Source organism: Maniola jurtina, chromosome 8 (assembly GCF_905333055.1).
Source record: "Maniola jurtina chromosome 8, ilManJurt1.1, whole genome shotgun sequence".
Lineage (NCBI taxonomy): Eukaryota > Metazoa > Arthropoda > Insecta > Lepidoptera > Nymphalidae > Maniola > Maniola jurtina.
In genome coordinates, this window is record NC_060036.1 from 7,946,318 (window position 1) to 7,957,382 (window position 11,065).

General features: G+C 34.8%; 1 protein-coding gene across 1 annotated transcript in view; it reads right to left on the reverse strand.

Annotated features, from left to right (window-relative positions):
- The window catches only part of LOC123867412 (toll-like receptor 8), a 35,157-nt gene extending 25,747 nt beyond the window's left edge, over window positions 1-9,410 (reverse strand). The window contains exon 1 of the mRNA XM_045909404.1: window positions 9,200-9,410. The gene's annotated coding sequence lies outside the window, so the exon portion shown is untranslated. The remainder of the gene's footprint in view (window positions 1-9,199) is intronic.
- Between the last annotated feature and the right edge of the window lie 1,655 nt (window positions 9,411-11,065).

Sequence of the window (11,065 nt, forward strand, 5' to 3'; positions counted from 1 at the left end):
ATAGTAGTCGTTCACTTTGGTAATAGTCAGAACATCAGTAAAATTGATATTGGTTGATGTATCGTAAATTATTGTTTCGGTGACAAATATTTTTATTATCTATTTATCTTTGAACAGAATGGAATAGAATGAAATGGAATGGAATACAATGATAAATTTTTATTCCTGTAAACTTTTAGGTAAACTTCAAAGTGTTTTTGGATGGTCAGAAAAATTTGCCACTGGTTCGGAATGCCATTCCTACGTTTCCTAGGGTTTCGTACCTTAAAATGAAAAACGGAACTCTTATAGGATCACTTTGTTGTCTATCTCTCTGTCTGTCGTGTGTGTCAAGAAAACCTCTAGGGTACTTCCCGTTGACTCAAAACCATGAAATTTGGCAGGTAACCTAACTGCGTAATTTTGGGTAGTTTTTTTAATCGATAAAGAAAGTTTGCGACATTGTTCTATAAAAAATTTGGATTCCAACTCCTCAATCCTGATGTTGCAGGGGACCTGACTACTAAAGCTAATGGGATTTAAAAAGTGTCGATTATTAATTGATATTGAAGGTATCTATACCAAGTAAACACTTTGTCGTTGACCTCAACCCTGATGCTGTAAGAAATTGCATTCCTAAATCCTGGTGATCCCTCGGGATTTGAAAAGGATCATCCGTTTAAATATTCTTACGTGATACAGAAACAAGTTGCATCCCGGGGACGGGCTATTACGGAGAGGCAACTTTTGTTCTGGGAAATGAAAGGATCGGGATTTTTAAAAACCTAAATCCACGCGAGCGAAGCTGCGAGCATTAGCTAGTTGTAAATATATTTAGAAGCTACTATAAGATAATAGATAAGGTACTTATTTCCTTATATTTTTATTGTATGGCAGCGCGCGGTTTTAAATTATAAATTGCACGTCCTGTCCTTTTCTGTAATACATTTTTTTCTCAATATCTACCGCTTTATCTCATAGCAAGAGTCCGTAAGACGTAATACAGTGAAAATAGGCAAAATATACAATTTTTGCAGTTTCCACGTCAGTACCTGTCGAATTTTTCTAACAGTGTAAGCAGCAGAGCTGAGTTTACCATCAAGTGTTGATATGTGGGTGTTCCATCTAACATTATACCGAGAAACACGGGGTTCTCCTTTATTTTCAACATATATATATATTATTACATATATATTATTTATCAATGAATTTATGTCATTTAAGGTCCTGGTATTGGGCAGTGTGAATTCAACACACTTAGATTTCTTTGCATTTGGAAGTAAATTGTTAGCAATAAATCAGAGAGTGACCTGTGATATGGCATTACATATAGTATACATTGTCAAAAATTATAATATTAAAGCTGTGCGTATTGCGTGAGGAATAGGTTGCAAGAGAGTTGCAACTTGCAGGGTTTGATGCATGCGCTATTGCCAGCAAACATGAGACATATTTTTATCTACAGGCAACGTCTGAGTAGGTAACGCATACGTCTAACGCAAGTTGAAATGTACCAGTGTATTTAGTTAGACCTATCGACAAGTTTGGAGTTGGGTGCAGTCTAAATGTGGCCCGTGTGTTTAGACTGTCAGTTTCTGTCAGTTTTACGTGTCGTCCCCCGCACTTCACCACCCCGCTTGCACAAATCGAGACAGCACGAAATTTTCAAGATTTCTGGGTGTAATTTCTGGTTTTCGTAGTTCCCACATAATTATAACAATATAAAATATATAACGATAATTTTTTTACTACATAATATTCATTAAATTTTCTAGGTCTGTGGTTTTTCCAAATTTCATTAAATTGCTTCCTTGTCTAGAAAAACGAGCACAAAGTTGGGCCTTTTTTTAAAGAAAAATACAAATCTTTGAGCCCCTGTAATTTTAAAACTACATATTTTTAGAAAAATCTAAAACACCACAGACACAGATATTAGTTTCTAGACTATGTATGCAAAATTTCATGGACTTTGGTTGCTTAATATTCAAATGAAATGGGAACTACGATTGTATGGAGTAAGTGACGGAGAGAGCCCTGTTAAATACAGTACATAATATACCGAATTTTCATATTCCTAACTAGTTTAGTTTTTAAAATAACCCCCGTCACAAAAATGGTCTAAAAATAACAACTTTGATGGGCCCCCAATTCCCTTATTTTTTAAGATAAAAAAAATAATATTTGTACAGTGAGTACAAATATTATTTGTGTGACAAACAATGAGCTCTAAACTATTATGATATCGCACATGCTAGGATAAGAAAAAAAAGAAACTTTTTATCTGGCTCCTTTTTCATGTAGGTATGGGAGCCCCCCTGAAAAATAATTTAATTAAATTTCTATTTCAATATTTGGGTTTGGGTCAACGTTTTACGCCAAATACGAAAATTTCAGGTTTGTAACTCATTTCGTCTACGAGCTAGAGACCTGTGACATGATCCAGGCCGATAGACGGAAAAGTGGCATTAATAGGGCACCGTTTTTACCCCTAGGGTAGGAAACCCTAAAAATCACCTCTTTTCAGCGGTTCATCATCATAAATAATAAAATCACTATTTGAATTAATTGTGTTCATACTGTTTTACTGTGCCGAGTTTTAGTTTTACAGTTCTTAAAATTACACCAATTCATATTCATGTTAGTATTAAATATTTATTTAAGTAAGTAATTTAATAATTTATTTATTAATCTTTGAGTGACGCGACTTATACGGACAAAAATTAATATGACAGAACTTTACGGTATAATAGTGGAGTCAATGAAGCCGTAAAACAGCCAATCTTCGGAAGTCCTCAGAAACAGCTCCGATTTTGATTTTTTTTTTAATACTATTCAAAATCAGAACCTTTTGAAGCGGGGAAAATTCAAAACATGCAAAATTCAAAATGTTTTCATACAACTAAACTATTTTTTCATATTTTTTTACTGTATGGATAATATGGATATTGATATGCCCAGTAAAACGTCACTGTCTCTTTGAGAGGTTGTAAAAAATAAGCAAGGTTTTTTATTATTTTGTATTATTTTGGGTATATTAGTGTATTAATATGTTAATATAGTATTACATGGTTTAATTTATCTAGTTATTTGTATTTAGGTCTATTATACTAAACACCACCTCCCACTGTCCATTTGTTCGTTTTCTCCCTAGCGTTATGGTTGTCTGGAAGAGATCGCTATTTAGCGATAAGACCGCCTTTTTGTACCTACATTTTAAGTTTTCTTTTTTGTAACCTGTTATTTTGTTTTGTGGTGCAATAAAGTATATACAGACATACCCAAAGTATAGTTCAGATAATCAGGGTTCTGCTAACATTATAATAGAAAATTATAATACATGCATATCAATTAAATAGACTAAATAGACTGTATCTATTATGTAAATTAAACGAACATTAGTTAAATTATCTACCGCTGCCAGAATAATGTTCGATGAAATTGTTTCAAATCAGGGGGCACGGCAGTGCCCCCGCCAAGACGAGCCAAACGGCGGCCGGGGCGCTACGTAGTACCTTTTTCTCGAAGTGTTTCGCCGTATTTTCGACCCGTCATAACTTCGGTCTGGATGACGCTAGAAAGCTGAAATTTTCAGTATAAGGTGTCCTCAGCAAATTTACCAAATATACTAAGTATCAAGTATCTAGCTTTTATGGTTATAGATTTATTGATACCTAAAATACGCCGTTTTCGTCCCTCACTGATGATCATCACAATTCATAGTCTGTAATTCTAGGGTACTTCCAGAAGTCCTAGAAGGCTGAAATTTGGTATGTAGACTAGAAATTGCATACAAACTACAGGAAAATTAAGAAATTGGCAATGCCCCCCCTCTACGACTCTTATGAGTAAAGCAAATCTGTAAATTCTGTCGCTAGAATGCTGATATTTTCAGGATAAGATGTCCTTGGCAAATTGATTAAACTCATTGAGTATCAATTGTCTAGCTTTTATAGTTTCAGATTTATTGACAGTCAAAACATCTAGTCTGTAATTCTAGGGTACTTCCCGAAGTCCTAGAAGGCTGAAAGTTGGTATGTAGACTAGAAATTGCATACAAACTACAGGAAAATTAAGAAATTGGCAATGCCCCCCCTCTACGACTCTTATGAGTAAAGCAAATCTGTAAATTCTGTCGCTAGAATGCTGATATTTTCAGGATAAGATGTCCTTGGCAAATTGATTAAACTCATTGAGTATCAATTGTCTAGCTTTTATAGTTTCAGATTTATTGACAGTCAAAACTTCTAGTCTGTAATTCTAGGGTACTTCCCGAAGTCCTAGAAGGCTGAAATTTAGTGTGTAGACTAGAAATTGCATACAAACTACAGGAAAATTAAGAAATTGGCAATGCCCCCCCTCTACGCCTCTTATGAGTAAAGCAAATCTGTAAATTCTGTCGCTAGAATGCTGATATTTTCAGGAGAAGATGTCTTTGGCAGATTGATTAAATGCATTGAGTATCAATTGTCTAGCTTTTATAGTTTCAGATTTATTGACAGTCAAAACTTCTAGTCTGTAATTCTAGGGTAATTCCCGAAGTCCTAGAAGGCTGAAATTTGGTGTGTAGACTAGAAATTGCATACAAACTACAGAAAAATTGAGAAATTGGAATTTTCCCCCCTCTACGCCTCTTATGAGAAAAGCAAATCTGTAAATTCTGTCGCTAGAATGCTGATATTTTCAGGATAAGATGTCCTTGGCAAATTGATTAAACGCATTGAGTATCGATTGTCTAACTTTTATAGTTTCAGATTTATTGACAGTCAAAACTTCTAGTCTGTAATTCTAGGGTACTTCCCGAAGTCCTAGAAGACTGAAATTTGGCATTAAGTACAAATTTCAAGAATTATGAACAACAGATAAATTAAGAAATCGGGTCCTCCTTCATCCCCTCGTATATGAGATGCATATCTGTAAAATCTGTTGCTCGAATACTAAAGTTTACATGATAAGATGTCCGTGGCAGATTTATCAAACGTACCAAGTATCTGTGTTTCCTGAAGTCCTAAAAGACTGAAATTTGGTATATCTGCTTCAAAATTGAGTTGCAAGATTCCACCCGAACAAATATACTTACATACGAGTACATTGCAAGTTGAATAAAAGCTTTAAAAAAAAAAGGTAACGATAGAGAGTGGGCCATGAAAATGATGTACCTACAAGAAATAGATCCAAAAAAAATTTAGGGCACCTGCCAAAAAGAAATGAAATCCCACCAAAAACATTTCATGTAAAAAGTTAGCCAAGACTCACAAGTTCATAATGTTTTCACTGTTAAAAAGTTATGAGATCTCTAGTAGAGCCAAGCCCCTAGCTGATCTTAGATTTGTGCTGGCCATGGGACCTATCCCAAGTCCAAAGTAATATAGCTCTTAAATGTTCTTGACTATATCACATTTATAACAATAAATAACAAATCACTCTACTTACAAGCTCTGATTCTACAAACCCTATATCTTGGTAAAAAAAGTACGGCTTGGCCGTTTAATGTTCGTAAAACTATTACATGACATAACATATTGAACGTTAAAAGTTATTAAACGGCCAAACCGTACTTTTTTTACCAAGATATAGGGTTTGTAGAATCAGAGCTTGTAAGTAGAGTGATTTGTTATTTATTGTTATAAATGTGATATAGTCAAGAACATTTAAGAGCTATATTACTTTGGACTTGGGATAGGTCCCATGGCCAGCACAAATCTAAGATCAGCTAGGGGCTTGGCTCTACTAGAGATCTCATAACTTTTTAACAGTGAAAACATTATGAACTTGTGAGTCTTGGCTAACTTTTTACATGAAATGTTTTTGGTGGGATTAGATTGACCTAATATTAATAAATCCACTGCGGAACGGCTGTACATAATAAATTATTCTATGAGTTTAGAAGGAATTCTCACTTGTGCTCATAATTCATTCAAGTCTCCTCAGTTAATTTTCAACTTATTGTAGATTTTTGTGTCGTTAGATAGCTAACAATATGTATACTTATGGAACTTTATACCTACACGTGTATATACACAAAAATACTGATAAATAAGGTGTACAGTTACATACAAAGAGAGATGTGAGTCGGTTGTTATTGTCGAATTGAGGCTGACAACTTCCGCACTCTGACTGAATATTCACTCCCGTCAAATATCAGATATCTTATCAAAATGGGACAATGGACGCCGGTTCTCCGATTTCTCTCTTTCATTATTTAATCCATCTCAATTACTTTCAAACGTTTCCGTGAGTAAAGAATTATTATAATAATTTCAGTCTGGGATATTTGCTGAACGAATTAGAAGTAAAAAGTTTTATTTAGTCTACAATTTTTAAACAAACTTAGTACTTACTTGCCTAAAGTTTTAATTTCGATATAAACATCTACATTTTATTTATACTATGGTCTCTAACTTAATACATCAGGGTCGATAGAGATCCATACTAATATTATAAATGCGAAAGTGTGTCTGTCTGTCTGCTACCTTTTCAGTTTAACAGTTTAACCGATTCTGAAGAAACTTGGTACAGGGTTAGCTTAATCCCGGGGACGGACGTAGGCTACTTTTTATCCCGGAAAATCAAAGAGTTCCCAAGGGATTCCTAAAAACCCATCCGCTTAACCGATTTGTATGTTTGGTACCGAGGTAGCTTGCGTCCCTGTAATTGACATATTCATTTTATCCCGGAAAATCAAACTGTTCCCATCTTTAAAAACCTAAATCCACGCGGACGAAGTCGCGGGCATCCTCTAGTAAATAATAATAATAGAATGATACCTACAATAATATTATCAGTGATAAAGACCATGTCTAGTGAGCTAATAAACAATTAATCTTGGACAAAACTTCCTCCAATATTTTCGCCTGAAAGCCGGTAAACAATTTAGGATGAACACAAACAACAAACAAGGTTGACTTGAAACAGATTCGTTAATAAATCGATTTCCCATGTCTTTGTGCCTTGTATGTACCTACTCGTATTTAGTACCTGACGATGTGAAACAATAATCATGCGGCATTTCATGAATCATGACTGCCCACACTAATTGAGAATAGTGATATCAGTTAGGGATGCGGAAGGAATTGAAAATTGATGGTGTGAATTGCTCATTTGACGACGTTTTACATAGTCATTTTTAATAGGTTTTTAGTTAATTAAGGGCCGATTTTTAGGGTTCCGTATCTCAAAAGGAAAAACGGAACCCTTATAGGATCACTTTGTTGTCTGTCTGTCTATACGTCTGTCCGTCTGTCGTTTCTGTCAAGAAAACCTATAGGGTACTTCCCGTTGACCTAAAAAATGACTTCTCACGCGCCATTTTAACTTTATGTGTCAAATGTCAAAAATACGATTTTAGTCCTTATTTTAAAGGTGAACCGTGAAAATGGCACTTAAGAAGTCATTTTGTTCGGACTATACCACTGTACATTTTTTTACCCGACAACGGCAAAGCCAAAAGGGAGGGTTATTGATTGTCAAATGTTAACCTACCTCTTGTCTAACCTAACCTACCCCAGCATCTCACTGGTAGCCTGAATCTTCAGTCTACGTGAATGTAAAAGATAAAATGATCCGTTTTTACATCGTACAGCTTAATATAGAGCAAAGCTTTATAAAAATACCTAGATAAGTTTCCACTTTAAGCTCAGTCATAAGCTTGCAAAACCTTTGAACAACTTGTAAATCTTGTTAATACTTATAAAAGTGGCTTGCAAGTTAGTCTATGGGAAAATATTTTATACAAGATAAAATAAGACTTTATCCAAGCACAAAATATTTACCTATCTACTACTGATTCTACTCATAAATAAATATCTTTCGTTTTTTTGGTTAATATTTTCATGCTAGTTGCAACTTCGTCCGCGTGGCTATAAGTAGATTTTACAAAATCCTGTGAATCTCTTCCTATTAAGGTTCATAAGATAGGTACAACCCGCTGATGACAGACGGCCGGACGGACAGCGGAGGCTTAGAAATGGGGTCCCACTGGCACCCTTCGGTATGGAACCCTAAAAATTGATGATCTAACAAACATAGGTACACACACACAACCCACAACACATCCGCTAACTAGGTACCTATGTAACTCTTCTATAGTCGGATGAAAAATATACTTAACTGGGATTTCGTTTAGTTTAACAAATGGTGCTTATCCTTCTTATTAGATAAACGACCGGCAAGAAGTGCTGAGCGACGGAGCATGTCGAATTTGATATATCTTCAACGCCTCACAAGGATTATTGATTGGTATTCTGTGTAACGTTGCAAATAAATTAGCCAACATTAAAGTCTAATAACAACGTTGATTTAGTTAAAATGAAGTTTTGTTTGAGCTTTTAGAGAGAGAGCCGGCGCGTGCCAGATCTTCGTTATTTTATAAATGTTGAAAGTTTCTCTGCGTATTGTCCCCAACACCGCGCCCGGGATGAACGATCAGCGACAGAAGTTTGGATCATGGTGGCTTTAGGAGATAACGGGTAAAAAAAGTGTAAAAATGTTACGTCAAAGTATAAAGTCCAATTTTTTTATATTTTCTTCTTTATAAGATTGAATTTATACTCTTAACAAAAAATAGTACCTATTAAATAATTTAGTCAGTTATATTAGTAGTAATAAATATTGTGTTTAAAGCCTAATATATTTTGCCCACGTGATTAATATTTTAGACCTGTGACAAAACTTATAATAATAGTCTTTAAGAGCTAAGCCGTGAACAGACGGACGGACAGACAGATAGACGGAAATGGTAAAACTATGAGAGTTCCTTGTTTACTAAGGAACCGTAAAAACAAAAATAAATTGCTTATGAAAATAAAAATAGTCTTCTAATCCGGTTTCATTCGGATAGAATTGCTGAAAATCCTTTTGAAATAAAAGTATTATTAGAGATAGATAGCCTACATCCTATATGCAAACTTCTAATTTATAGACCCCGCCTGTTTGAAATAAAGGTACCTAGGTGGTTATTTCAGTCAGTCAATTCTTTCCTTTTAATTTATTATGTATCGTAAGATAAATTTTATATAGATAATAATTGGTAGTAGGTAATTATTACGTTATCTATCTACGTTTTAGCTGACATTTTTCATACAAATACAAACGTAAGAAAGAGGCACTTTCTTTGTAAAATAATAATCAACGATTAATATTTATTTGTAATGAAATAGTAGATTTAGCTCATATTCATGTACAAAAAGATAACTCGGTAACTTTCATAAACTTTTACACTTACCGGTTCGAGCAATATACCAATTGTTAAATCGAATTCCATAATGACACTGGCAACACAGGAAACTTTCGGGAGAAAATCCAAAAGGAGAACGTTCAATCGTCAATAAACACACTCGTATTCAAACGAAGCGCTATCGGTAAGCTATCGTAGTTCCCAAACACTTCGGGAACAATCTGGAGCGTCCGTCGCGTCCCTACTCCCGCAGCTTACTGGAGCAGAGATCTCAACGGAGTCTGCGTAATAGAACGGCATTCCTACAGATTGCTATATGGGAATAAACGCTAATAAATTACCAGCATCGTACACGCGTAACGCGAACGAGCCCGTGTTCTTGATTAGTTTGAAGTTCCCCGCTAATGTTCTACATCCCTATAAGTAGTGGGGTTGAGGCGTTAATGTAAGATTTGTTGCAGGAATTTATATCCAACTGTAATTTTCCTCCTGTTTAACGTACCTACGTGCCTACGTGTCGACAAGACCCTTCAACTACCTCAATAATAATAATTAATTAATTAACAGACAGCTGCTGCTGTCAAAACTCGAGATTAAGTTATTATTAGACTCGTAAAAATATCATAAGCTGTGCTATGAAACTTGGTGTGTTTTATTCGCCCAAACTATGAAATATCTAGGGGGGTGACATGGACAGTCGTGAAAGAGTTGAAAATATTATCTTTGATTTCTACTCTGATACTAAATATCATATCAATGTCATGGCCTCGTCGGCTAACGACAAGATATTACAAAAGTAACAAACAAAATGAATCTTTTTCTTTAAAAGGTAAGTATATTTTGCAAAAACGCTACATTTTATTTCTCTGGATCATTTCAACATATGTTATGCAAGTCAACACCCCTCGCTTAAGTTTTGTCCCACGTTTTTTGCTAAGCTAGGTCTCCACGTGCGTCAGTAAGAACACACTCACCGAAATTTCCGGTCGGAATATTCCGGACGGCGCTAATTTGCATGAAGTTATAATTATTATGCGCATTGACACACAAAGCGATGCACTTGTGCTGTCAATTGTCACTACATACAAATTAGTAGTTAGTAACAAGTGTAAATTAAAAATTTATAACACCCCCGACAAGTGAAGGTTACAGTAACTAGAAAAGACCGAAAATACCTGATAACTTTCAAACGGCTGAACTGATTTTCTTGGACTATTCCGCGCCTACTATCTAAAGTATCTAAGTTTTCCAAAACATCATTTTCAAATAAATAATTATGTATTTAGGCAACGTCCATCTTGACAGCTTGACATTTGTCAATTGACATAATATTATGAACCTAACGGTTATCTAACCTTTTCTACAAGAAAACTAGAAAAGAGCTGATAACTCTTAAACGGCTGAACCATTTTTTTTGAATTATAGCTAAGAACACTCTCGATCAAGCCACCTTTCAAACAAAAAAAAGTAAATTAAAATCGGTTCATTCGTTTAGGCGCTACGATGCCACAGACAGATACACAGATACACAGACACACAGATACACACCTCAAACTTATAACACCCCTCTTTTTGGGTCGGGGGTTAATAAAATGAATTTGAAATGAATTTATTTATTTCTTGGAATTTCTTTATTAAGGATAGCTTGCGCTACTTATGATAATGATGTCAAGATTCTATCACCTGTTCTGAAAAAAAAAAATCTACTGAGAAGAGCCAGCAAGAAACTCAGTAGTTGCTCTTTTTTAAAACACAAAATGTTACAATATTATGTAGATAATATGCAATACATAAACAATGTACTTAATGTTGGAACTGGCTGTAAACTAAATTGTTTATATTTAAACTTATTCTTATCCTTATTCTTTTTCTAAAATCCTTTTGTTTTACGTTCGATGATTTTTTATCTCACTT